At 43.0% G+C, this 24644-nt stretch overlaps 1 protein-coding gene across 13 annotated transcripts in view; it reads left to right on the plus strand.

The window, feature by feature from the left end:
• Positions 1-547: 547 nt before the first annotated feature.
• Positions 548-24644, plus strand: part of SYNE2 (spectrin repeat containing nuclear envelope protein 2) — a 368208-nt gene continuing 344111 nt past the window's right edge. For 7 of the 13 annotated variants that reach the window (XM_054530191.2, XM_054530192.2, XM_054530193.2 and 4 more), the window contains exon 1: positions 910-1094. The gene's annotated coding sequence lies outside the window, so the exon portion shown is untranslated. Of the gene's footprint in view, positions 705-872; positions 1099-10122; positions 10223-24644 lie in introns of those variants that run through there. The other 6 variants (XM_054530189.2, XM_063715593.1, XM_054530190.2 and 3 more) reach the window with 6 other exon arrangements.

Raw genomic sequence — 24644 nt, forward strand, 5'->3', positions numbered from 1 at the left:
AGGAGGTAGAGGCTGCAGTGAGTTTAGATCGCGCCACTGTACTCCAGCCTGGGCGACAGAGTGAGACCCTGTCTAAAAAATGAAAAAGTTAAATTTGATTGTGATAGAAACTCAATAGAGAAATAGTGAAAAGCCGCTGCTTCTTTATGTAATAATAGTGAGGTGCGCCTTTTATTTGGAACTTCAAGTGCCTGAGAATACTGTAATCACAGCGCTAGAAGTAAGTGGGTGTCAAGTGACATCATCCTGGGTCCAAAGGGACTGAGTATGGGCTGGAAAATCAAACTGGCACCTGCAAGACGCAGTTCCAAGGATGCAGTTCGCAGTGAGTTTTCAGACCTGGATGATGTATGTCGCGTCGGACGACTGAGACAGCTCTCCACTTCCCCTCATCCAAGGGGAAGGAGGAACCCAGTTATCTGCATTAACAAACGCCTCCCCTTCTCTCCAGGTGACCCCAAGATCCGGACCACACTACGAAATACGGATCCAGATTTTAAAGGCCTTCGAATCCAAAGTCCTTGTTTTACAAAGAGCCCACAGGGTGAAATGACTTGCTCATGGTCTGGTAGCTAATCGCAGATCTGCTCTCTAACTCCTACTTCCAAGACCCAGGAATCTACGGGTGTTGGAGAAAACCCCTGCTGAAATCGTCCAGAAGAGCTTTTTGAGGGAGCTTGTGACTCCTGTTCACCCAGCCCCGGGTAAGAAAAGGGTCGTGAACCTGCATTGCGAGGTGGTCTCTCCCTCACACCACCTCTGATGTCCCAAAACACGGGGAGAAAGTTGCCCGCCCCGGGCTGCGGCGGGGCCTGCTGCTCCGCCCCGGCGCTGGCGGGCGCGCTCCACACTGGCCGCCGAGGGGCGAGCGCGGGACCCGGAGGCGGGCGGCGGGCGGGGAAGGGGCGGGGCGTGGTTTGCCGCTTTCCGAGCGCCAAGGAGCGGAGCGCGCTCAGCTGCGCCCAGAGCCTTCGGCCGGACCTGAAAAAGCGAGAGGGAGAGCGAGCAAAAGGCGCGATCCAGAGAACCAGGCAAGCGGGGCGCCGACCTCGGGCGGCCCCGGCCCGCGCCCTTGCCCCTCGGCCGGGCGGACGGTGGGTAAGCGCGGCCGCGGGGCCCCAGCACCCCGGTGCGCCCCGGAGAGAGTGGGAGGGAGGGGAAGGGGCGGAGGCGAGAGAGGGAAAGGTCTCTGAGCCGGGGGCGGGGGCGGCGGGAGACGGGAATCGACCCAATGCCGGGGTTCGAGGCGGGCCACGGGAAACTTTGCTCGGGTGGGGAGAGCGGGATGCGCGGCGGGCGCCGCAAACTTGTCAGCGGGCGGGGCGCTCCGGGGATTGGAGCGAGCGCCAGCGGGTGGCGTTTGTCTCTCCGGGTTCTTTGTGTCACCTCCGGGCCCCAGCCCGCCGGTCCGCCCGGCTCGGGCAGGCGCTGCGCGGGAGGCTGTTCCCGGGTGCCCCGGCCGCCCCCTCCCGGGCCCAGGCCCCGGCGCTCGGGGGCCGCTGATTGTTTTCATTCCTCGCGTCACGCCTGGGCGGGAAAGATTTTGAACGCCGCGTGAGCTGGAAGGCGGACAGCCGCGGCGCAGAGATTGCGGGATCGTGGGCGGTGCGGTGCTCGCCTCGGGGACCCGGGAACCCGGGAACCCGGGAACCCGCGGGTCGGGGCGCACCGGGGCTGGAGAGGGCGCGGGGACTGGCGGCCCGGGCACTGGAGGGGCGGCGGCGGGTGCGGCAGCGTAGCGCCTCCGCGGGGGCGGGGGGCGCTCAGACGGCCGGGATTATAATTCCATTTTGATTGCTTGGGGTCTTTGTTGTCTGAAATTGCCTTTAGGGTCTGACGGTGGCACCTTCTCCTCCTCAGGTTATTTTTCTTCTGTTGAAAAGGGCGGGGCGGGGGCTGTGTATGGAATCAGTGCTGCTGGGAACATTAGCGCCTTATTTGATGGAGGCTGAGAAGTCCTGTGTAGCATTCGCGTTTGTGGAAGCCTGCTGTTTCCGAAAGTTATTTCCCCCTCCGTGAAAGGGAGCGTCTGAGCTGGACGCCGCAGGCACGATTGTGTACAAGCACCGGCAAGTCGGAGCCAACCCGTGAGGGTTCTTTCGAGCCGCTCCACACTTGGCATCGCTTTTTTTTTTTTTGAGTTTGTTTTATTTGAAGCAACTTTTGTTTGCTTTTCTAGAAGTTCCGAAGGCTTCGTTGCAGATACTATGTGGCTATGCTAGGATGGGTTCGATCATTTTTAGAGGTGGGGAATACAATTAAACCATGCCGGGCTACACCTGGCCTTCTCACCACTCCAGTACCTGCCACTGAGACATCGTAAACATGTTCAGAGGAGAGTGTTCAGCTTTTATGGGATGAATATTTGGTGTGTTTTCATGCTTTAATGCATGACTCCTTCTCCAAGTTGTCTTTCTGGAAAGCTGTGGAGACTCTCAAGGGCTTTTCCTGAGATAATTACTGAACGGCTTTAGCCCGGCCAGCCCCCTGGGGCGGTGGGAACAGGTGTAATCCTCATTAAGTTTTTTCGTGGTGAAGAATGGAGATGTCAAAATAAGTAAAAACTGGAAATGTTTAGGTCTTTGTCCACATGTTTGAATTAACAAAGCTTATCTGAATTTTTAAAAAATCAAACTCAAACCACTTTTGGTCAGCTAGCCTTAAAATTGTTTGAAAAATCATGTGAATAAATTTACCCAATTAGAAATTTTTTAGTATTTCAGTGGATTCGTGTTAATTGTGTTGTAGGATATTGCAGAATGTTTAGAGAACTGAGTCACAATGAGGTTATTCTGAGTAGTGCTCTCTAGCATAAGGTGAGAGTTAATGTAAAATTTAAAAACTGAATGAATCACATTTTAATAAGGGAACGGGTGAAAAGCAATTGGTTCATTTTTCATTATTATATTTTTCATTACTTATATGTTTTAAATATATATTTTCAGTAATTTCACAAAGTTATTTATTCATTTACTCAAACTCCTACGTATACCAGCCACTGTGCTGGCTTCTGGGGATCTGAATAATAATAGTTACTCCTTACAGAATGCTTATTTTGTACCAGTAGATACTTTACATAGATTACCTTTTTACCTTTGTCATCTATAAGTATTTATTGAGTACCTACAATGTATTGTGCTGGGTGTTGGAGTGATAGTGGTGCACAAGACAGTCGTGATTCCTGCCCTTACCTAGGTGGGGAATCTAGGCAGGAAATAAAATATATTGCTAAACTAATAGCAGGTTTTGAAAGGTAAATCAGATCACATCAGTCTTCTGTTCAAAACCCTCCATTGGCTTCCTATCTCTCTCTGAGTGAATGGCAAAGACCTGACAGTGGCTCCCAGAACAACCTCTTTTGGCTTCCCTGCCTCTCCATGCTGTTACTTTCCTATCTTATCTGTTGCTCTCCTCCCTACTCGAGTGTCTACAGCCAAACCAGCTTTCTTGCTGCGTGAGGGACTTTGGACTTGCTGTGCGCTGCCCAAAATGACCCCCTGTCTCTAGCTCCCATATCTCTAATGGCTCTTGTTGATCTGACCCCCTTCACTTCTTTACTTGATGTTATTTTGTCAGTGAGCCCTCACTAACCTCCAAATTTAAAATCACAACGATCCTTGCGACTCCCATTCCTCCTTTCATAAGTTATTATTTTTCCTCCATAGCACTTATGGCTGCCTACCATATCATATGTTGCTTGTTTATTGTCTGTCTTTTTCAGGAGATTTTATATCCTTCAGAACTGTATCAGAGCTGTTTTATTCACTGTTACAGCTTCAGAATCTGGAACAGTAACTGACATATAGTAGGTCCTCAATAACTTGAATGAGTGTTGAGTGGAAAGAAGGGTACAACAGAGTGCTGGGACATAGAATAACCAAGGCCTCCTAGAATACTGGTGAGGAGGCCTCTAGGTGGAAGTGACATTTAACTGAGACTTGAAGATGAGAAGGAGCTAGCCATGTTGTTGTGGCATAAGAGGTTGTAGAGAGGAGACAGGCATGGAAGAAGATCCGGCAGAGATAGGATGCTCAAAGGCCTCCAGGCAGGAAAGAGCTAGGTGGTGTGTGGATTTATTGGAACTGAGAGGTCATTGTGGCTGAGCACTGTCAAGTCAAGGGAGGGTAGGACTAAATGACAGAGTGGAAATCAGGTGTCAGATCATGCAGGGCCTTTCTGGAGAAATTAACATGGAATCCTCATATGTAGCCTATTAGCCCTTTTTATGGTTTAAAAAACTGGGCATCGGGGAGATTGAATAACTTTCTGAGATTATGCAGTAGGTGAGTGGCAGCGCCTAGAATACAAAGCCAGGCTCGCAGACTCTAACGAACCTGTATTTGACCACTATGTCAAGATCAAAAGACATAGTCCCTATCCAGATGAAGCTGTTAGTCTAGTGGGAAGACAAGCTATTGCAGTATACACATGTAATCCTGAGGGCTGTGGGAGGAGGGAAGCCCCTAGTTCTGCTGGGAGTGGGACAGGCCAAATTGGAAACATACAATCATTTTTCCTTTTTTATTATTGTGAAATATTTCAGATTGGCAACATCTTAATTAAGAAATAATATTAAATACAATAGCCTATTCTCTGAGTCTTCACTGTATGTTCCCCTCCTTTTTTTCTTTTTAAAGACAAAATACTTGCTTTCACATGTACAAAGGATCTGTGTCATATGCCCCCTTTCCTCCTTTCATCAAATAAAAGATTATGTCTGGAGTAGTGTAAATTCACTTATTTTATTTTTTTGAGACAAGGTCTCGTTCTGTCACCCAGGCTGGAGTGCAGTGGTGCGATCATGGCTCGCTGTAGCCTCTACCTCCTGGGCCCAAGTGATTCTCCCACCCCAGCCTCCCAAGTAACTGACTACAGGTGCACACTGCCATGCCTGGCTAATTGTAAAATTTTTTGTAGAGAAGAGGTCTCACCATGTTGCCTAGGCTGGTCTCCAACTCCTGGCCTCAAGTGATCCTCCCACCTCAGCCTCCCAAAGTGCTGGATTACAGGCATGAGTCTGCCCTTGGCCTTGTGTTTACATTTGAGAAGTTTTTGACTTATGTATAGACCTGTGTAACTCTCTCCCTGTAGCTCCTTGCTATACGCTGAATCCCTCTTCCTCATCCAGCCAATGATAGCTTTCTGTCTCTGTGGATTAGTTTGCATTTTTAGAATTTTATGTAAATGGAATCATGTAGTAAGTTCTCTTCTTTGCCTGGCTTTTGCTTAGCATAATTATTTCGAGACTCATCCACATTGTATCAATAGCTGATTTCTTTTTATTGTTAAGTAGTACTCCATTGTACTGATAGACCGCAGTTCATTTATCTTTTCACCCATTGATAGACATTTAGGTTGTTTTTGGTTTTGGGCTATTAAAAATAAAGCTGCCATGAGCATTATACACAGTCTTTGTATGCATATCTTTCATTTCCCCTGGGTAGATGTCTAGGAGTAGAATGACTAGATCCTATGGTAGGCATATGTTTAATTTTTCAAAGAACTACTATACTTTTCCAAAGTGGTTATATGATATAACCAAAATAGTCTATGAGGGTTCCAGTTGCCCCAAATCCTTGCCAACAGTTGGGGTGGTCAGGCTTTTATAGCCATTCTGTTGGGTGTGTAGTGACACCTCATTGTGGTTTTAATTTCCATTTCCCTGATGACTAATGACATTGAGCATCATTTCATATGCTTATTTACCATCCATATATCTTCTTTGTTGAAGTGTCTACTCAAATTTTTTGCCCGTTTTCTTGCATTGTTTTCCTTCTTATTGAGTTTTGAGAGTTCTTTGTGTATTCTGGATGCAAGTCATTTGTCATGTGTAAGATTTGCAAATATTTCCATTCAGTCTTATCTTAGCCCATTTTGTGCTGCCATTACAGAGTACCACAGGTTGGGTAATTTATAATGAACAGAAATTTATTGGCTCATGTTTCTAGAATCTGGGAAGTCTAAGATTGACGGGGCGACATCTGGTGAGAGCATTTTTGCTGTATCATTACATGACAGAAGGGCAAAGAGAGGGTGAGAAAGAAGCAAAATGGAGCTGTTTTATTATTTTTATTTTATTATTTATTTATTTATTTATTTATTTAAGACACAGTCTCACTCTGTCACCCAGGCTGGAGTGCAGTGACACAGTCTCAGCTCACTGCAACCTCTGCCTCCTGGGTTCTAATGATTCTTGTACCTTAGCCTCCTGAGTAGCTGCGATTACAGATGTGCGTCTCCACACAGGCCTTTTTTTTTTTTTTTGTATTTTTAGTAGAGACAGGGTTTCACTGTGTTGGCCAGGCTGGTCTTGAACTCCTGGCCTCAAGTGATCTGCCCACCTTGGCCTCCCAAAGTGCTGGGATTACAGGCAAGAACCACTGCACCCAGCCTTTTTTTTTTTTCTTTTTTTTGAGACAGTGTCTTGCTGTGTTGCCCAGGCTGGAGTGCAGTGGCTTGATCTCAGCTCACTGCAACCTCTGCCTCCCAGGTTGAAGCAATTCTCCTGCCTTAGCCTCCTGAGTAGCTGGGACTCCAGGTGCGTGCCACCACTCTCAGCCTGATTTATTCCTTTATAAGGAACCCACTCCTGCAATGATGGCATTAATCCATTAATGATAGCAGAGCCCTCGTAACCTATCACCTGATAAAAGTTCCATCTCTTAATACTGTAATATTGTAACAATATTGCCTCTTAGTAATGTTACAGTGGCAATTAAATTTCACCAGAGTTTTGGAGGGGACATTTAAACCATAGCAAATTTATTACATTCTCTTAACAATATCTTTTGAAGATACTGTTCTTAATTTTGATGAAGTACAATTTATCATTTATTCTTTATGGATTGTACTTTTGGTATTATATCTAAGAAATCTGCCTAATTCAAAGTCAAAAAGGCTTTCTCCTATGATTTTTTTCTAAAATTTTTATAGGTTTTGGTTTAACATTTAGGTTCATGTACTTTAATGTTTGTTTATGGTGTGAATATGGGTGGAAGTTTACCCCACCTATGCCAGGAACATTTGGTAATTTTTGGAGACAGTGTCTAGAAACCATGTCTGGTGTAGGGACGAGGGGCATTTGTTCACAGCATCTACTAGGCAGAGGTCTAGGATGCTGCTGGATACTCTACAGTGGATGGGTGAGATCCTCTCAATAGAGAATTATTCAGCCAAAGTCTTAGTAGTGCCAGGGTTGAGACACTCTAGGCTTGAGGTTTATTAATTTTATTGACCTCCATGAACCAGCTATTGGTTTCATTGATATAGTTTAATATTTTTCTATTTTCCCTTTGATTAATTTTCACTCAAATCTTTATTTATTCTTCTCTTTTACTTTTGGGTTTAATTTGTTCTTATTCCAGTTTCCTTAGGTCATTGATTTGTGACTTTTCTTCTTTTCTGATATAGGTGTTTAGTCTTTTAAATTTATTCCTCAGTACTACTTTAGTGACATCTCACAAATTTTGATACGGTGTGATTTTATTTGTATTTAGTTAAAAATACTTTTAAAATTGGCTGGGCATGGTGGCTCACACCTGTAATCCCAGCACTTTGGGAGGCCAAGGCAGGCGGATCATGAGGTCAAGAGCTCAAGACCAGCCTGGCCAACATAGTGAAACCCCACCTCTACTAAAAATATAAAATTAGCTGGATGTGGTGGCACATGCCTGTAATCCCAGCTACTTGGGAGGCTGAGGCAGGAGAATTGCTTGAACTCGGGAGGTGGAGGTTACAGTGAGCTGAGATCATGCTGCTGAAGTCCAGCCTGGGCAACAGAGCAAGACTCTGCCTCGGGAAAAAGAGAAAAGAAAGAAAGAAGCAAGTCACTATGTGCAGCCTGCACTAAAGGAGTGGACTCCACTCCTTTCCTCCCTCCTTTCTTTCTTTTCTTTCTCTCTTTCTCCCTTCTCCCCTTCCTTCCCTTCCTTCCTTCCGTCCATCCTTCCGTCTGTCTGTCTAGCTTTGTCGCCCAGCCTGCTGGAGTGCAGTGGCACGATCTTGGCTCACTGCAACCTCTCTACCTCTCTGGCCCAAGTGATCTACCTGCTTTGGCCTCCCAAAGTACTAGGATTATAGGTGTGAGCCTCTGTGCCTGGCCTAGAAAGTTATTTTCTTAAACTAAATCCACTAAATTATCGTAGAGCAGACCATTACTGTTATAGAAACATACTTTAGAATACTGCAGAGTATTACAATATTCAGAGCACCTGCACTTGGAGAACCCTCCCCTCCAGACAGGCTCTGCAGGGTGCACTGCCTCCTTTTCTTTCCTCTGGGCTGCATTAGGAGGAGGGAGGTGAATGGGGAGAAGGAATCAATTTTCCTGTGTTGACATTTTCCAGACCCTGAGAAACGTTGAGTTGAAAGATAAGTGTGAAAGCATCTCTTTCTTTTGATGGTGTGTGAGATGAAAAGCACTTGCTAATAGCCCCTCAGGTCAAAGTAACACATTTGACAAAAAGGAGCCCCAGGCTTTTGCTTGTCAGTGTCCATATTTGATTGGAAACTTCAATCTGAGATTTGGTGCTTGGATTTTTCTAGAATTTGCCAATTACTTGTTGCTCTGGTTCCAGCTGACTTTTGGTCTCCCTTTGGGTACTAGCACTGGGTGCAGTTTATCAGTGAGTAGCTGTTCTCTATCGGGCTGTGTAAATGTACACTTATTTAATTCATTCAACAAATTGTTTTTTAAATATTTATTGAATTTGGGCTCTGACACACAGATAAAAGTCAATGTCTCTTGACAGTAGTAAGCTGTCTAGAAGCAGAAAGGCCCATAAGCAGAGGAACATGCAATCTCAGTGGGGTAACTGGTAGTCACTGCAGTGGAAACATGAGCAGGGCAAAGCATGGTCAGCTAGAGCAGTGGTTCTCAAAGTAGGGTCCAGGGACCAGGAGCAGCCAACCTATTGAGTACAACGTTGACAGTGGGGCCCAGCAATCTGTGTTTAATAAGCCTTAAGTGATTCTGATGCATGCTCCAGACTGTGAACCATGGGCATAGAGGATTAGACAGTCTTTGAGATTTTTTCCAGCTCTTCAAGTCTATGCATATGGTTAAGAAATGTGATACTTACCCCATTATATATATATATTTTTTGACACGGAGTCTTGCTCTGTTGCCAAAGCTGGAGTGCAGTGGCACAATCTCGGCTCACTGCAACCTTCGCCTCCTGGGTTCAAGCGATTATCCTACCTCAGACTCCTGAGTAGCTGGGATTACAGGTGCGTGCCACCACGCCCAGCTAATTTTTGTATTTTTAGTAGAGACAGGGTTTCACCATGTTGGTCATGCTGGTCTTGAACTCCTGACCTCGTGATCCGCCCACCTCGGCCTCCCAAAGTGCTGGGATTACAGGCATGAGCCACCGTGCCTGGCCCTACCCCGTTGTATTTTAAGAGCATTAGTTGGCACTAATATCATATAAAACATTAATTGCAACGTAGGCTGGGCACTGTGGCATATGCCTGTAATCCCAGCATTTTGGGAGGCTGAGGCGGGAGGATCACATGAGCCCAGGAGTTTGAGACCAGCCTGGGCAACATAGTGAGACCCCAATCTCAAAAAAAAAAAAATTAGCTGGGCTATGGTGGTGCATGTCTGTAGTCTCAGGTACTAGGGAGGCTGAGGTGGGAGGATCGCCTAAGCCTGGGGGATTGAGGCTGCAGTGAGCTGTGAGAGACACAGTGAGACCCCGTCTAAAAAGAAAAAAAGGAATGTAGGTAAAACAAATTCAGTTTTACTATATGGGTTGCTGAAGTGAGCACGTAAAACAAATTCAAAATGATACAGTTATGTTTGACAGTGCAGCAATAGTAAATTGGATTTAAAACACTTTATTATGAAAAATTTCAAATATATTCAAAAGCAGAGATAATAGTAAAATGTACTATTGCGTAACAGTTAGCCAGAATGAATATTATTAAATCCTTCAATCTGGTTTTACCCGTGTCCTCACATATCCCACCCGTGCTGGATTATTTTGAAGCAAATTTCAAACATCATATCATTTTATCCTTAAATAATTGGATTTTAAATTATTTGAGATATTAAAGTGCTAGAAATGAATTTGAAACCAAAGCATATGTAGCCATTTCCTGGTTTCTCTTACATTATAGGTAAAACTTATCTGGAGCTAATTTACACAAAAGGTGGATAAAACAAAACAACAGTTGGACACATGTACATATATTCCTATTTGCATAACATCTATTAAAAGTAAGTATACTTTTTTTGTTGTTGAGGCGAAGTCTCGCTCTGTCACCCAGGTGGGAGTGCAGTGTGGTGTGATGATGGCTCATTGCAGCCTCAACCTCCTCGGCTCAAGTGATCCTCCAGCCTTGTGTTTTGATATTTTGTAGAGACCGAGATCTTACTGTGTTGCCCAGGCTGGTCTCAAACTTCTGGGCTCAAGAAATCCTCCTGCTTTAGCCTTCTAAGGGGCTGGGATTAGAGGCGTGAACCACCATGCCTGGCAAAAATAAGTATACTTGTCACTACCATGAATACATTTTATTAAAACATTTTATTTACTGTCATTATGTTAGCAATATGTGCATTATACTTATAGATAATATTCTAGAATAGTAAGAAAGACTATACACGCATGCGCTGCCAAAATTGAATTATTGCACTTGAAGGGGAAATTTTAATTTGAAAGGCAGGTTTTTAGGAAGGTAGATATTAGAAGGTTTTGGGGCTTTTTTTTTTTTTTTTTTGGGAGACAGAGTCTCACTCTGTTGCCAGGCTGGACTGCAGTGGCGTGATCTTGGCTCACTGCAGCCTCTGCTTCCTGGGTTCAAGTGATTCTCCTGCCTTAGCCTCCTGAGTAGCTGGAACTATAGGCATGCACCACCACACCTGGCTAATTTTTGTATTTTTAGTAGAGATGGAATTTCACCATGTTGGCCAGGCTGGTCTCAAACTCTTGGCCTCAAGTGACCTGCCCACCTCGGCCTCCCAAAATGCTGGGATTATAGGCCTGAGCCACCGTGCCTGGCCTTGGGGCAGATTTTTAATATATGTAAATTAAGAATTCTCACTACTCATTTCAACAGTTATGTTGCCTCATTTGGAAAGAAAAGGTATTCAGCATGTGGGGATGCATAATACATTTTAAAAATCCATTCATCTTAGTCAATGTGCTCCATGCTGTCTTTTTTTCAAGGTTAGATGTAACACATTTAGTAGGAGATCAGGTTATGGGATAGTTCATGTTTGGAGAGGGGACAGAGTTGATTTACAGACATACCACCTGTTTTCTCCTACTTTGGCTTTGGAGGACAAGTTGTGGTATCCTGAGGAAAAGCTGATTGTATCACTTATGACTGAGATTTTCATCTTTAGCCGCTTCTGTGTGATACATGAATTAATAGGTCATACCATAGGAGTTAGCTAATTTTCATTTTAAACTATTACTCAGAAGATATTTTTATCTTAATTGTACATTTCAACAACATAAATAAGCTGTTCAAGACTGTCTCCCATGCCTCCAAAACAAATAAAAACCCCCCACAACTCAAATGCATATAAGCTGTTACTACAGTATAATGGTGGGTTATAGCCAGTGTATGGTGGGATTGTTGATAGAATAATGCATATTAGAGCTTTTAGTTCAAAAATTTGAGATAGTGATTCAGAAAGAAAAAAAGGAATGATTATCATGAATTCTGTTTATTAGAATTCTGTTTATTAAAGAGTTAAAAGATATGTTTTATTTATTTATTTTTTGATTTTTATTATCATTATTTTTTTGAGATGGAGTTTCGCCCTTGTTGCCCAAGCTGGAGTGCAGTGGTGTGATCTCAGCTCACTGCAACCTCCACCTCCTGGGTTCAAGCAATTCTCCTGCCTCAGCCTCCTGAATAGCTGGGATTACAGGCACACGCCACCACTCTCGACTGATTTTTTTGTATTTTTCGTAGAAACGGGGTTAGCCAGGCTGGTCTCGAACTCCTGACCTCAGGTGATCCACCCGCCTCGGCCTCCCAAAGTGCTGGGATTACAGGTATGAGCCACGGCGCCTGGCCAAGATGTGTTTTATTATTTGCACTTGTGTATTGGCAAAGAAAATAGGTTACTAAGCTTGCTCTTGTTAGAATATCCTTTGTAGTCACTCATTTGATGACGTTGAGTAAGAATCTTGCCTCTGTTAATACATCTTTGTTTAAAAGAAAGTAAGTTACCTTTGTAGTCTTTGTACATTTTTCTTTGCAGAAAGTTTCCCCTCTGCTGGGTAATAATTAATTTTATAAAAGTGTTTAATCCAGTACTGATTATATTCGCTTCTGAGCTGGATGAAAAGAAACTTCTGAATGTTTGTAACCACAGATTGATGATTTGGTTACAAAGACTCTCTGTTGGTGATGGTTTCTGAGAACTGGAAGGTAAGCTTGTTCCTTGGGTGAGTCATCATGTTGTCTTGCAGTCGGTCATGTGTTTTCTTAGCAACTGCTGTTGATTTCAGGTTTGAGCAGGGTGAGCATGTTTTGAAATGATCCAACAGATTCTTTTAGGTTATATATGGCTGCTAAATCTTATACACTTAACTATTACTATTATGTGTATCACAAGGAGTGAAAGATTGAATTCTTTTTTTCATCTCTACCTTCCAAATCATTTCTCTTCTAATTTGTTTTTCAGGGGTAGTGAGGACTGGGAGTGGGGGTAAAAAAGGAGAAAAATAAATGAATCTGGGATATCATGAGTCTGCCTGATTATGCCCCTGGACTAGAGCAGAACCAAAAGGACCTCCATGTGCTGATAGGATTAAATATGATTTCCTGGGGTGTTGATCTTGAGTAATACTCCGTGTGCATACATTCTAAAGGAACAAGTGAATTTTAGAAATGTCTGTGGTATAGTGTAGTGGTTAAAAGCTTGGCTTCTGAAATCAGTCTGACCCCTGGTTCAAATTCTAGCTTTGCCATATACTAGAGGTGTTATTTTGGGCAAATTACTTAACCTCTCTGAGTAGAGTTTCCTCATCTGTAAAAGTGAAACTAAAATCCCACGTACTTATATTACTGAGATAATACAGGTAACAGACAGCATAGTACCTGTGGAACACATGGTAACAAATGCTAGTTATTACATTCAGTTCAAGGGTGCAGTACATAAGGGGCTAGGTATCAGGTGTTTAGGGGACAGTCAGAAATGAATCATATATGAGCCCTAATTCTTCAGGAACTGGGGGAGATGGCCTTGTAAACAAGTCACTGTAGTATTATCTAGAATGGAAGAAGCGCTAACTGAAGTACAAGCAAGGTGCTGTGGGTGCATAAAGCAAGTGATGCCAACTTTGGGGAAGTTAGGGCTAGTTTTGTAAAACATTTGCCATTTGAGCTGAGGGTGTATTGCCAGGCCTAGAATGATGAGTAGGGCTTTTATGGGTGTAGAGTGGAGGAGAGTAGATTGTGGGCTGAAGAAAAGCACAGGGTTAATGGCAGGGTGTGGTGGGAGAGAAGGATGGATAGATGAACACACACAAGTGTTCAGACTATATTCTCATGGTCAGTGGGGAACCAAAGCAGGTGTTTGGTGTGAGTTGTGTTTTGCAATAATGTTTTGAAAGATGTATTAGAGAGGCAGGGAGTCCGATTACAAGGATGTTTCAGAAATTCAGGTGAGTGATGAAGACATTTGGAGAACAGAGTCAGAGGGGATTAAAAGGAGATAGAAGACAGACAATTCAAAACTAGGTGCCAAAGACAATGTTCATGCCATTACTTGAGAGAGAGAAAATACAGGAGGAGAAGGTATGGGATAAATTGGATAGTCCAGCAATGGGGTGGGCTGACGGGTCTTGTAAACTCAAAGATTAGTGGGAGATCTATCCGGCAGTTGGAAATTCAGTTCTGAAAGAAGGAAGCTAACATTTATTGTGCACCCACTGTGTCTCAGGTTTCATGCTAAGCACCTTTGCAAATTATTTATTGGGAGCAGTTTTTTTTTTTTTTTTTTTTTTTGAGACAAAGTTTCGCTCTTGTTGCCCAGGCTCAAGTGCGGTGGCACGATCTCAGCTCACTGCAACCTCCGCCCCTTTCCCCCCACCACCTCCGTTTCAAGCGATTCTCCTGCCTCAGCCTCCCAAGTAGCTGGGATTACAGGTGCCCGCCACCACGCCTGGCTAATTTTTGTATTTTTAGTAGAGACAGGGTTTCACCATGTTGACCAGGCTGGTCTCAAACTCCTGACTTAAGGAGATCCACCTCGACCTCCCAAAGTGCTGGGATTACAGGCATGAGCCACCATGCCTGGCCGGAAATAGTATTTTTAAGATGAAAAAGTAGGAGCTCAGAAGAGACGTGATATTTAAACATCAACTTTAATTTTAAAGCACTTCTCATTTTTATCTTTTCTCTTTAAGCTCAGAAGAATGGATAAATGAGCGAGTACCGGAGGCAGCGAGCAGGCTGCTCTCTGGGACACTTCATCAGTTTCCACCTCAGGCTTTCACTATGAGGAGAGAATAGCTCTTTAACTGTGTGGTTCTCCTTGTTACCTGAAGAGTGTCAAGGGAGTTTCATTCTCCATTTTATTTTTCAAGTTCTAATATTCCTTTCCCTTTGGAGCTGCTTGAAGGTTAATGTCCTTTAAGATTTTTCTCTCTTGCTTCTGATGAAATGGAAACATTTGTTTTGGAGTGGGTAAAAACTTAATAAGTCTTGTTTTAGTTCAACTGGAGAGGCCAAAGGGGCAGAGAGAATGTTGCTCTTTCCCCTTTATTAGATAATGAAATGTGTAATCCTTATACCAAGCTCATGGATGCAGATAAAAATTAAGTCTGATCAGACTTTTAATGGCTTTTAAGGAATTTTTGTTATTACAAAAACCCCAGCACACACACACACATACATGCACACACGCACACACGCATACATGGGCAAAAGCCCTTCCCCATGTTACTTTCATTTTCCATTCTTGCAGTCTCTCTTCCTAGAGATAATTGCTATGAACAATTGTATGTTTATCTTATTTAAATGTTTCTGACACCTGGAACCTTGGGAATAATTAGGCAAAGTAGCTAGAATTTGACCTTTTTCCTTTTCACCTAGGTATTTGATATCAGGGTTTATTACTAAGATTTCATAAATATGGGTTCTTCTTCTTTTTTTTTTTTTTTTTTAAGGCAGGGTCTCACTCTGCTGTCCAGGCTCGAGTGCAGTGGCATGATCTCGGCTCACTGTACCTTCTGCCTCCTGAGCTGAAACAATCCTCTCACATCAGCTTCCTTAGCAGCTGGGACTACAGGTGTGCACCACCACGCCTGGCTAATTTTTGTGTTTTGTGTACAGATGGGGTTTTGCCATGTTACTCAGGCTTGGGTTCTTATTTTTGACTGTGGTTTTGAAAGCCCCATAAATATAAAATTTAACTTACTTTAAATGCTGTTAGATCACCTTTCAAATCACCAATATACCTAGGGTTATAATTTAAAGACCTTGTGCATCTCATTTGTTGCTAAACCAGTTCTGTTAGTTAATTTATTACACAAGTTTGCCAGTTAACTGCAACAGTGGGCAAAAAGCTTCTTTTTCTTTCTTTTTTTCTTTTTTTAGACAGTCTTACTCTGTAGTCCATGCTAGAGTGCAGTGGCATGATTATAGCTTACTGCAGCCTCAAACTCCTGGGCTCGAGCAATCTTCCCACCTTAGTCTCCCAACACAGGTTCATGCCACCATGTCCAGCTAATTAAAGCAATTTTTTTTCAAGAGATGGGGTCTTGCTATATTGTCCAGGTGGGTTTTGAACTCCCAGACTCAAGTGATCCTCCTGTCGCAACCTCCCAAAGGGCTGGGATTATAGGCATGAACTACCTTGGCTGGCTGGCTGGCTTTCTTTCTTTCTCTCTCTTTCTTTCATTCTTTTTATTCTTTTTATTCTTTTTTTGAGATGAAGTCTCGCTCTGTCATCCAGGCTGGAGTGCAGTGGCGCGATCTCGGCTTACTGCAACCTTCACCTCCTGGGTTCAAGCGATTCTCCTGCCTCAGCCTCCTGAGTTGCTGGGACTACAGGTATGTGCCACCACACCCGGCTAATTTTTGTATTTTTAGTAGAGACAGGGTTTCGCCTTGTTGGCCAGGCTGGTGTCGAATTCCTGACCTCAGGTGATCCAGCTGCCTCGGCCTCCCAAAGTGCTGGGATTACAGGCATGAGCCACCACACCTGGCCCTTTCTCTCTCTCTCTCTTTTTTTTTTTTTTTTTTTAAGAGAAGGAAGGGCACAGAAGAACTGAGAATAGAAATTAACATATGTCAATTTTAGTTTGGTAACTATATTAATCTGTTAACTACTTCGTATGTTGAATGCTCATATAAATGTGCTGTGCTAAGTTTCTGTACAGAGTCATGGGGTAAATGAGTAGACTGGATATATCTTGTCTGTTAAGAGTTCTCTCATGGTACTGTTTAAGGATATGGGTTTTGGAGCCCAACAGACTTGTGTTCAAGCCAGTCTTGCCAGTAACTTGCTGTATGGTTTGGACAAGTTATTTAACCTCTCTGTTTCCTTAAATGAGGTAGATGGTTTCTATGTTATAGGCTTATAACATAGGATCAAAGAGATGGTGCATGTAAAGTGTCTGGCACCAATTGAGTACCAAATAAATATTAACAATTTTTTCTTTTTTTTTTTGGAGAGAGGGTCTTGCTCTTTTGCCAAGGCTGGAGGGTAGTGGCACAATCTCCATATTCTGGGCTCAAGCAATCCTCCCATCTCAGTCTCTTGAGGAGCTGGAACTACAGTTGTGTGCCACCACACCTGGCTAATTTTTAAATTTTTTGTAGAGACGGGATCTCACTATGTTGCCTAGGTTGGTCTTGAATTCCTGGGCTCAAGTGATTCTCCTGCCTTGGCCTCCAAGTGCTGAGATTTCAACATGAGCTACCACGCCCAGCCCCTGATTCTTATTGCTGTTTTATCATTATTTTCAAATACAGAACTTGCAATTTTGATCATGTATGTTAGAGAATTTACCTGTTCTCACTTTTAAGCTATAACAAAGTAGGTGTCACTGATATTTCACTTTTTTTTGCACTGTAGGTTGTCCAAAGGAATATAGAAATACTGAGATAAGCTTTTTTAAAAAAAAGAATAGAGATGGGGTCTAGCTGTGTTGCTGAGGCTGGTCTTGAACTCCTGGGCTCAAGCGATTTTCCCACCTTTGCCTTCCAGAGTGGTGGGATTACAGGTGTGAGCAACTATGCCTGGCCAAAATAAACGTTTTAAAACAGATGCAAATCTTAGTACCTCTCTTAGTTGGCCAGCTTTTTAAGTAAGTTGAAAGAGTTCACCCAAAGAATACCACAGAGATTTTCTTTTGTTTCAGTAGTCCGACATCTCAAGTTCCTTTGGTGTTTCGAGTTTTGTTTCTACTCAGGAAAATGTTGTGGAATGCATAAGACATTTTTAAAGGAGTGTTCTAATTGTTCGCCAGTGGGGAGGAAACAACTTAAGTGGTGTTTCTTGTTGGTTGAGAACATATTATATATGTATTTTGGGGGCTGAGGACAGATCAGGGATATTTCTACAGGGAAGGATTTGAGATAAGGAAAAAAATATTTCTTAGAAATCTCAAAACTGTAGTCTGAAATTCTGTGAAAAGAAAATTGAAGAATTTTGTAATCCAAGTCATTGGAGATAAAGGGTCAGAAGGAATATTTTTGTTGTAGGAAGTGTTATCTTCCAAGAAGATCCATAAATCCTGTTTTAATGAGCTAGAAGATATGCTAAAGAAAAAGGAATCTCAGAAATAGACGGAAACAGGTTTTTTGTTTTTGATTTGTAAAGACAAGGTCTTGCTTGGTTGCCCAGCGTGGTGTTCTTTTTTTTAAAGGCCAGATAAATTTCTTTTTTCTTTTCTTTTTTTTGGGGAGGGTACAGAGTTTTGCTCTTGTTGCCCAGGCTGGAGTGCAGTGGCGTGATCTTGGCTCAACTGCAACTTATGCCTCCTGGGTTCAAGTGATTCTCCTGCCTTAGCCTCCCAAGTAGCTGGAATTACGGGTGCTCGCCACCATGCCCAGCTAATTTTTGTATTTTTTTAGTAGAGACGGGGTTTCACCATGTTGGCCAGGCTGCTCTTGAACTCCTGACCTCAGGTGATCCACCCACCTTGGCCTCCCAAAATGCTGGGATTAGAGGTGTGAGCCACCAGGCTCAGCCTTAAGCCAGATAAATTTCTTTCTTTCATTTTTTTTTTTTTTTTTTTTTTTGAGACAGTCTTTCTCTCGCCAGGCTGGAGTGCAGGGGTGCGATCTCAGCTCACAGCAACCTCTGACTCCCTGGTTCAAGCAATTCTCCTGCCTCAGCCTCCAGAGTAGCTGGGATTACAGGCACGCACCGCCACGCCCAGCTAATTTTTGTATTTTTAATAGAGTCTGGGTTTCACCATATTGGCCAGGATGGTCTTGATCTCCTGACCTCATGATCTGCCCGCCTCGGCCTCCCGAAGTGCTGGAATTACAGGTGTGAGCCACCGGGTCTGGCCCCAGATAAATTTCTGATGGAGTCATTGTGCATGTTACAAGCAACAACAAAAAGAATTCAGTATACACAGAAGTACATTCTGTTCTTTCGCTGAGATGCTATGACCTCATATCAGATCTTAAAGTTGTGGCCACAGTATTGGCAAATATGTATCTTTAGGGAAAACTCAGAACAAGTAATTCTGGTTGTTTCTCTTCAGGTGAGAAAGTTCTGCCATGTTTAGAAATGGAATGGAAACGAGTTTGCAAGCTCTCTAGCAGTCACAAGTAAAGCAGGGGCAAAGAGAGGATTTAGCAGATTTCATGGTTTGAGATTCTGCTGTTTCAAAAATCAAATCTGTTTTTCAGAGACACCCTCTTCTTTTCTTTTGTTTTTATTTTTCTTTTCGAGGTGGAGTTTCACTCTGTCGCCCAGGCTGCCAGGCTGGAGTGCAGTGGCGCGATCTTGGCTCACTGCAACCTCTGCCTCCTGATTTCAAGCTGTTCTCCTGCCTCAGCCTCCCGAGTAGTTGGGACTACAGGCGCCCGCCACCTTGCGTGGCTAATTTTGAATTTTTTTTTTTTTTTTTTTTTGTAGAGACGGGGTTTCACCATTTTGGCCAGGCTGGTATCGAACTCCTGATCTCAAGTGATCCATGCACCTTGGCCTCTCAAAGTGCTGGGATTACAGGTGTGAGCCACCGTGCCCGGCCCAGAGACACCCTCTATTTTCATAGTTGCTTGATTCAAATACTTTTCAACATAAGAATACCTGTTAAAGAGCTGCATTGCTGGTTGGCATGCTAGAACACACAGCTTTTACATCACACTACAGTTAATTTTCCAGCTGTTTTTTCTCATCTACTGTCATTTTACTTTTTTAAATTTAAATTAAAATTTTTAATTTTACTTTTTTGTCTTTAACCAGTCAGAATGCTAAGATTTGATGGTTAAATAAGACCAAGTATCAAATATTTAGTACAAACTCTCCATTTATCAATGCGATTGCACAGAAATGGATGGTTCTTTGGAGGCAGAGTTAAAGAGTAACACAAACTCAAGAAAGACAGAAAGGAACTAATTTTGGGGAGATCTGAATTTTTTTTTTTTTTTTTTTGTGACAGAGTTTCACTTTTGTTGCCCAGGCTGGAATGCAATGGCTGGATCTCGGCTCACTGCAACCTCTGCCTCCTGGGTTCAAGTGATTCTCCTGCCTCAGCCTCCCGAGTAGCTGGGATTACAAGCATGGGCCGCCATGCCCGGCTAATTTTTTTGTATTTTTAGTAGAGACAGGGTTTCTCCGTGTTGGTCAGGCTGGTCTCGAACTCCTGACCTCAGATGATCCGCCTGCCTCAGCCTCCCAAAGTGCTGGGATTACAGGCATGAGCCACCGCGCCTGGCAAGATTTGAATTTTTAAAAAAAATTCCACTAGAACAAGTATTTCCTTAACATTCTAGTATGAAAACCATTATCTAAAGTGGTTTTAAAAGAGATCTTTTTTTTTTTTTTTTTTAAATCTTTCAGAGACAGGGTCTCACTGTGAGAAACCCAGCTAACCTTTATGTTTTTTGTAGAGATGGGGTTTCGCCATGTTGCCCAGGCTGGTCTCAAACTCCTGAGCTTAAGCTGCCTGCCTGCCTCAGCCTCCCAGTGTTGGGATTACAGGTGTGAGCCGCTGCACCCGGCCAACTTCAATTATATCTATATATAGATATAGTTTAAAAATTATATAATATTTAGGACCTATGAAAAGTTATACGTGATTATACAGTAAGTATATACCTACTTTAGCATCCTAGTTCAGAAATAAAATATTGCTAATTTGGTTGTGACCTCTTCCTCCTCCCCAGAGGAAGCTGCTGTACTGAATTTGGTGTTTATCATGCTTATGTGTTGCTTAACAATTTTGTTGCATGTGAATGTTAAGGTTGATTTTGAAAGTATTTGACAGCTGGTAGTATGTGGGCCCGGCTGTGTCAAGTTGTACCAGCCTAATATTAGTCCTATCATGGATCCCTAAGAGATACTTTAAGATTCTATCCAGCTGGGCGCGGTGGCTCGTGCCTGTAATCCAAGCACTTTGGGAGGCTGAGGTGGACGGATCATGAGGTCAGGAGTTCGAGACTATCTTGGCTAACATGATGAAACCCTGTCTCTACTAAAAATAAATTAGCCAGGCAGGGTGGTGCACACCTGTAATCCCAGCCACTTGGGAGGCTGAGGCAGGAGAATCATTTAAACCTGGGAGGTGGAGGTTGCAGTGAGCCAAGATGGTGTCACTGCACTCCAGCCTGGTGACAAAGCGAGACTCCGTCTCAAAAAAAAAACCCAACAAGAGTCTAATTGGCTGGGCATGGTGGCTCACACCTATAATCCCAGCACTTTGGGAGGCCGAGGCGAGTGGATCACCTGAGGTCAGGAGTTTGAGACCAGCCTGGCCAATGTGGTGAAATCCCATCTCTACTAAAAATAAAAAATTAGCTGGACGTGGTGGTGGTGACAGGTGCCTGTAATCCCCGTTACTTGGGAATCTGAGGCAGGAGAATCGCTTGAAACCGGGAGGCAGAGGCTGCAGTGGCCTAAGATCACACCACTGTACTCCAGCCTGGGCAACAGAGTGAGACTCTGCCTCAAAAGAAAAAAAAAAAAAGATTATATGTAATTAATATTACAGTTTTACTGTATGTTGCACATTCTTCTGCAAGTTGCTTTCTTTCCTCTCAACTGTGAGATTCATCCATCTTGGTATATATGCAACTCTGGTTCATTGATTTTCATTGTTTAATATTCCATTGTATGAGTATGTCACAGTTTATCCATTCACTTATTTGTTGATATTTAGTTTTTTATGTCTCCTTCTAAGACCCACCTGTTCACGTCTTTTGCTTATTTTCCTGTTGGGTTGTTTGTCTTTTTCTTTTTGATTTGTAGGTGTATTGTTTTCGTAGTTTTCTGGAAACAGTTACTCATTAACATGCACATAAACCACATAATGACAGCTTTGCCTTTCTGATATTATTGGAGCTACATATAGCTACTCACGTTTGAAAATGGGTATACTCTAATCAGACTGATGTGAAGTACATAAGTAGAATTGTCTGAGTGTTAATATGCCAGAAATATAAACATATTTCTTTATTTAGAATGGATACGACTTACTTTTTTTTGGTAAAGATTAATTTCCTCATATTTCCATAGTCATGCAGGTGAAGGTGTGGACCCTACAGTACTCTAAAGTGTGAGTACTTACCTTTTTTGTTTTTGTTTTTTTTTTTGAGATGGAGTCTAGCTCTGTTGCCCAGGCTGGAGTACAATGGCACAATCTCGGCTCACTGTAACCTCCGCCTCCCGGGTTCAAGCGATTCTCTTGCCTCAGCCTCCCGAGTAGCTGGGAGTACAGGCGCCCGCCACCACGCCCAGCCAATTTTTGTATTTTTATAGAGACGGGGTTTCCCTGTGTTAGCCAGGATGGTCTTGATCTCCTGACCTCGTGATCCGCCTGCCTCCCAAAGTGCTGGGATTACAGGCGTGAGCCACTGCGCCCGGCCAAGTACTTACCTTTGTAAGAAATCATAAGATTCTCATTTTTTTCTCCATTAACTACATAAAGCAGGATAATGGCTGGCACCATTGCTTCCTCACTGAACTGTGGATGGGTCTCAGCATGCAAAGGAAGTAGAAAGTAAATGGGAGGACAGCGGCTGTTGCTCAGAAGTTCCTTCCATATTTTGATTTATTTACACTATTTGGGTTGTTCATGGCTTGGTTCTCCCTCCCTTTTTCCTCCAGTGAACGGTGACTTGACAGAAGTACATAGGAGGCTACTTGTTCTCTTGTTGGCTGCTTGTATTTGCTTTCTGGAAGGTTATTGTTTTCAAGGATCTTAAGCACCAGGATTAGGACAGTTAAAAACCATTTGTTAGCTTGGAAAATGTCATCTTCCTCTTTATCGTGCTGTCCTGGCTGTGTGCTTCCTTCTCTCCCTTCCTGTATCTGTCTTCCTTACAGATTGCTTGCATTACGTATCTGTGAGATGTCCGTCTGTCAGCGTATTTAACATGTTGTTCATTGTAGTTCTTTAAAACCTTCTTATAGTTGCACAAAAAGACATAAACATTTAAAAATATGTTTGGTACTGGAGGTTGCCTTTTCCTGAAGCATTGCATCTGATTTCCTTGTTATTTGTAGACTAAATCCTACTGAACGCTGTGGCTCTCCCTGCCTGCCCTCCACTCCACTGTCTCTGCTTCTCACCTCCTGACTCTGCGGCCTCCTTTGTTGCTGGGAGCTAACAAAGTACCATAATTTGCTAGATGTTGCAGGAAGATGACAGGCCAAGGGGTTCCAGGAAGGATATCTATGTAACCTGCCTGAGCTCTCTTATCTTTAAAATTGCCGCCTAACTAGCCTTGTCTCTCTTGGGAATAGCCGGAACTTTAGAGTTAAGAATGTTGTTCAGAAGAAAGATGTTTATTTTTAGAGGCAGAAAATATTTTGAGCCTATTTGCCATAACTGCTTTTTTTTTAAGAAACAAAAACTAATGGACTTTACAAGTGGGTAACCTCAAAGGGAAAACAAAAATCTTGCAAGAAGATTTAGCAATATATAAAAGTTTGGAAAACAAGCTTCATTAAGTAACTTTTTATGTTTGCTTAGTCAAAATTAATATTACTATAATTATTCTGAAATTCTCTTTTTCCTTGCATTTCTTGCCAAATAACCTGATTTAATGACAGAAAATAAAAAATGTCAAAGGGGAAAGTATTTAAAGACATTTTGTTATTGGTATAAAGGGTGTGGTGTTATCACTAGGAGACAAGCAGAGTTCTCAGAGATGGTGTCATCTAAATTAATTTTATCTTCTTCATGATCCCATGGATAAAAAAATTCAAACCTCTGATTTTTTTTTTTTTTAAATGGGGTGTTGCTATGTTGTCCAGGCTGGAGTGCAGTGGCTACTCACAGGTGTCATCATGGTGCACTAAGCTTGAAACCGTTAGGCTCAAGTGATCCTCCTGCCTCAGCCTCCCAAGTAGCTGGGACTACAGGTGTGTACCACTTTGCCAAACTTTCAAGTCTTTTATTTTTAAGGAATCCTGATTTTATTTTAGCAGGGTAATTCATGTAATAATGCAGCATGTGATAGAGATAAAAATCAAAGACCAGAGCTAACAGAACGGCCCTTCCTTCTCATAGCATCTTTATGAACAGTTGTGAGTAAAGATGATTCCCAAAACCCTTTACAGATACTAAGTTCTATTTAAAGATTCACAATAACAATGACAACATTTTAGGGCTCTCTTCCAACACCATCACTTCCTTCTTCTCCTGGGAAGTTAAGCCTGGGGTGGAGGAGGTGCAGTGGTATTCCTGGACTAGCACGCCCATGCTGTTGCCTGCGTTTGTGGAAACACAGACCTTTATGGGACACTGAGCAATGGGATTGGTGATGTACAAATATGTTGATGGAGACTAACAGAATAGAAAAAAAAAATGAATTAAGTAACACTTGTCCACCTCAGCTAGTCATGGGGGGAAATACCCTCACATATTAAACAATAACAAATAAAACGTTTGAAATGCCGGTATTTATAGTAAATTGCTTTTTCTGTCTTTTGGTACGAATCTTAAGAGGTATATTTGAGGGACAACAGTGTATGGGTCAAAGGGAGGCTTCACTGCCCAGGTGGAAGAGCCCGCTCTTGCCCTCTGCAGTTCTCCAAGGTTCCCAGACCAGTGACTTGATGCCAGAAGCCCCAGGGCAGAAGGGAGACTGGCCAAAGTGCATGTTGCAAGGGGTGCATCTTAAACGCCCCTCTGATTGACTTGGCTGTACTCTAGGGAGGTCTGTGGATCAGGATCAACCCAGCGATTCCAGTTTAAACTATGATGGACTTGTTCTATGAAGGTACAGGTATGAGTTTGGTGACTATGGATTGAGCTAGTTGTTTAAAACTTATTTAATCGGCTGGGTGTGGTGGCTCACACTTGTAATCCTAGCACTTTGGAAGGCTGAGATGGGAGGATTGCTTGAGCCAAGGGGTTTGAGACCAGCCTGGGCAACACAGCGAGACTCTATCTCTACAAAAAATAAAAAAAAAAGTTAGTGGGGTGTGGTGGCACACGCCTGTAATTCCAGCTACTTGGGAGGCTGAGGTGGGAGGATCGCTGGAG

This window comes from Pongo abelii, chromosome 15, assembly GCF_028885655.2.
Source record: "Pongo abelii isolate AG06213 chromosome 15, NHGRI_mPonAbe1-v2.0_pri, whole genome shotgun sequence".
Classification (NCBI taxonomy): Eukaryota; Metazoa; Chordata; class Mammalia; order Primates; family Hominidae; genus Pongo; species Pongo abelii.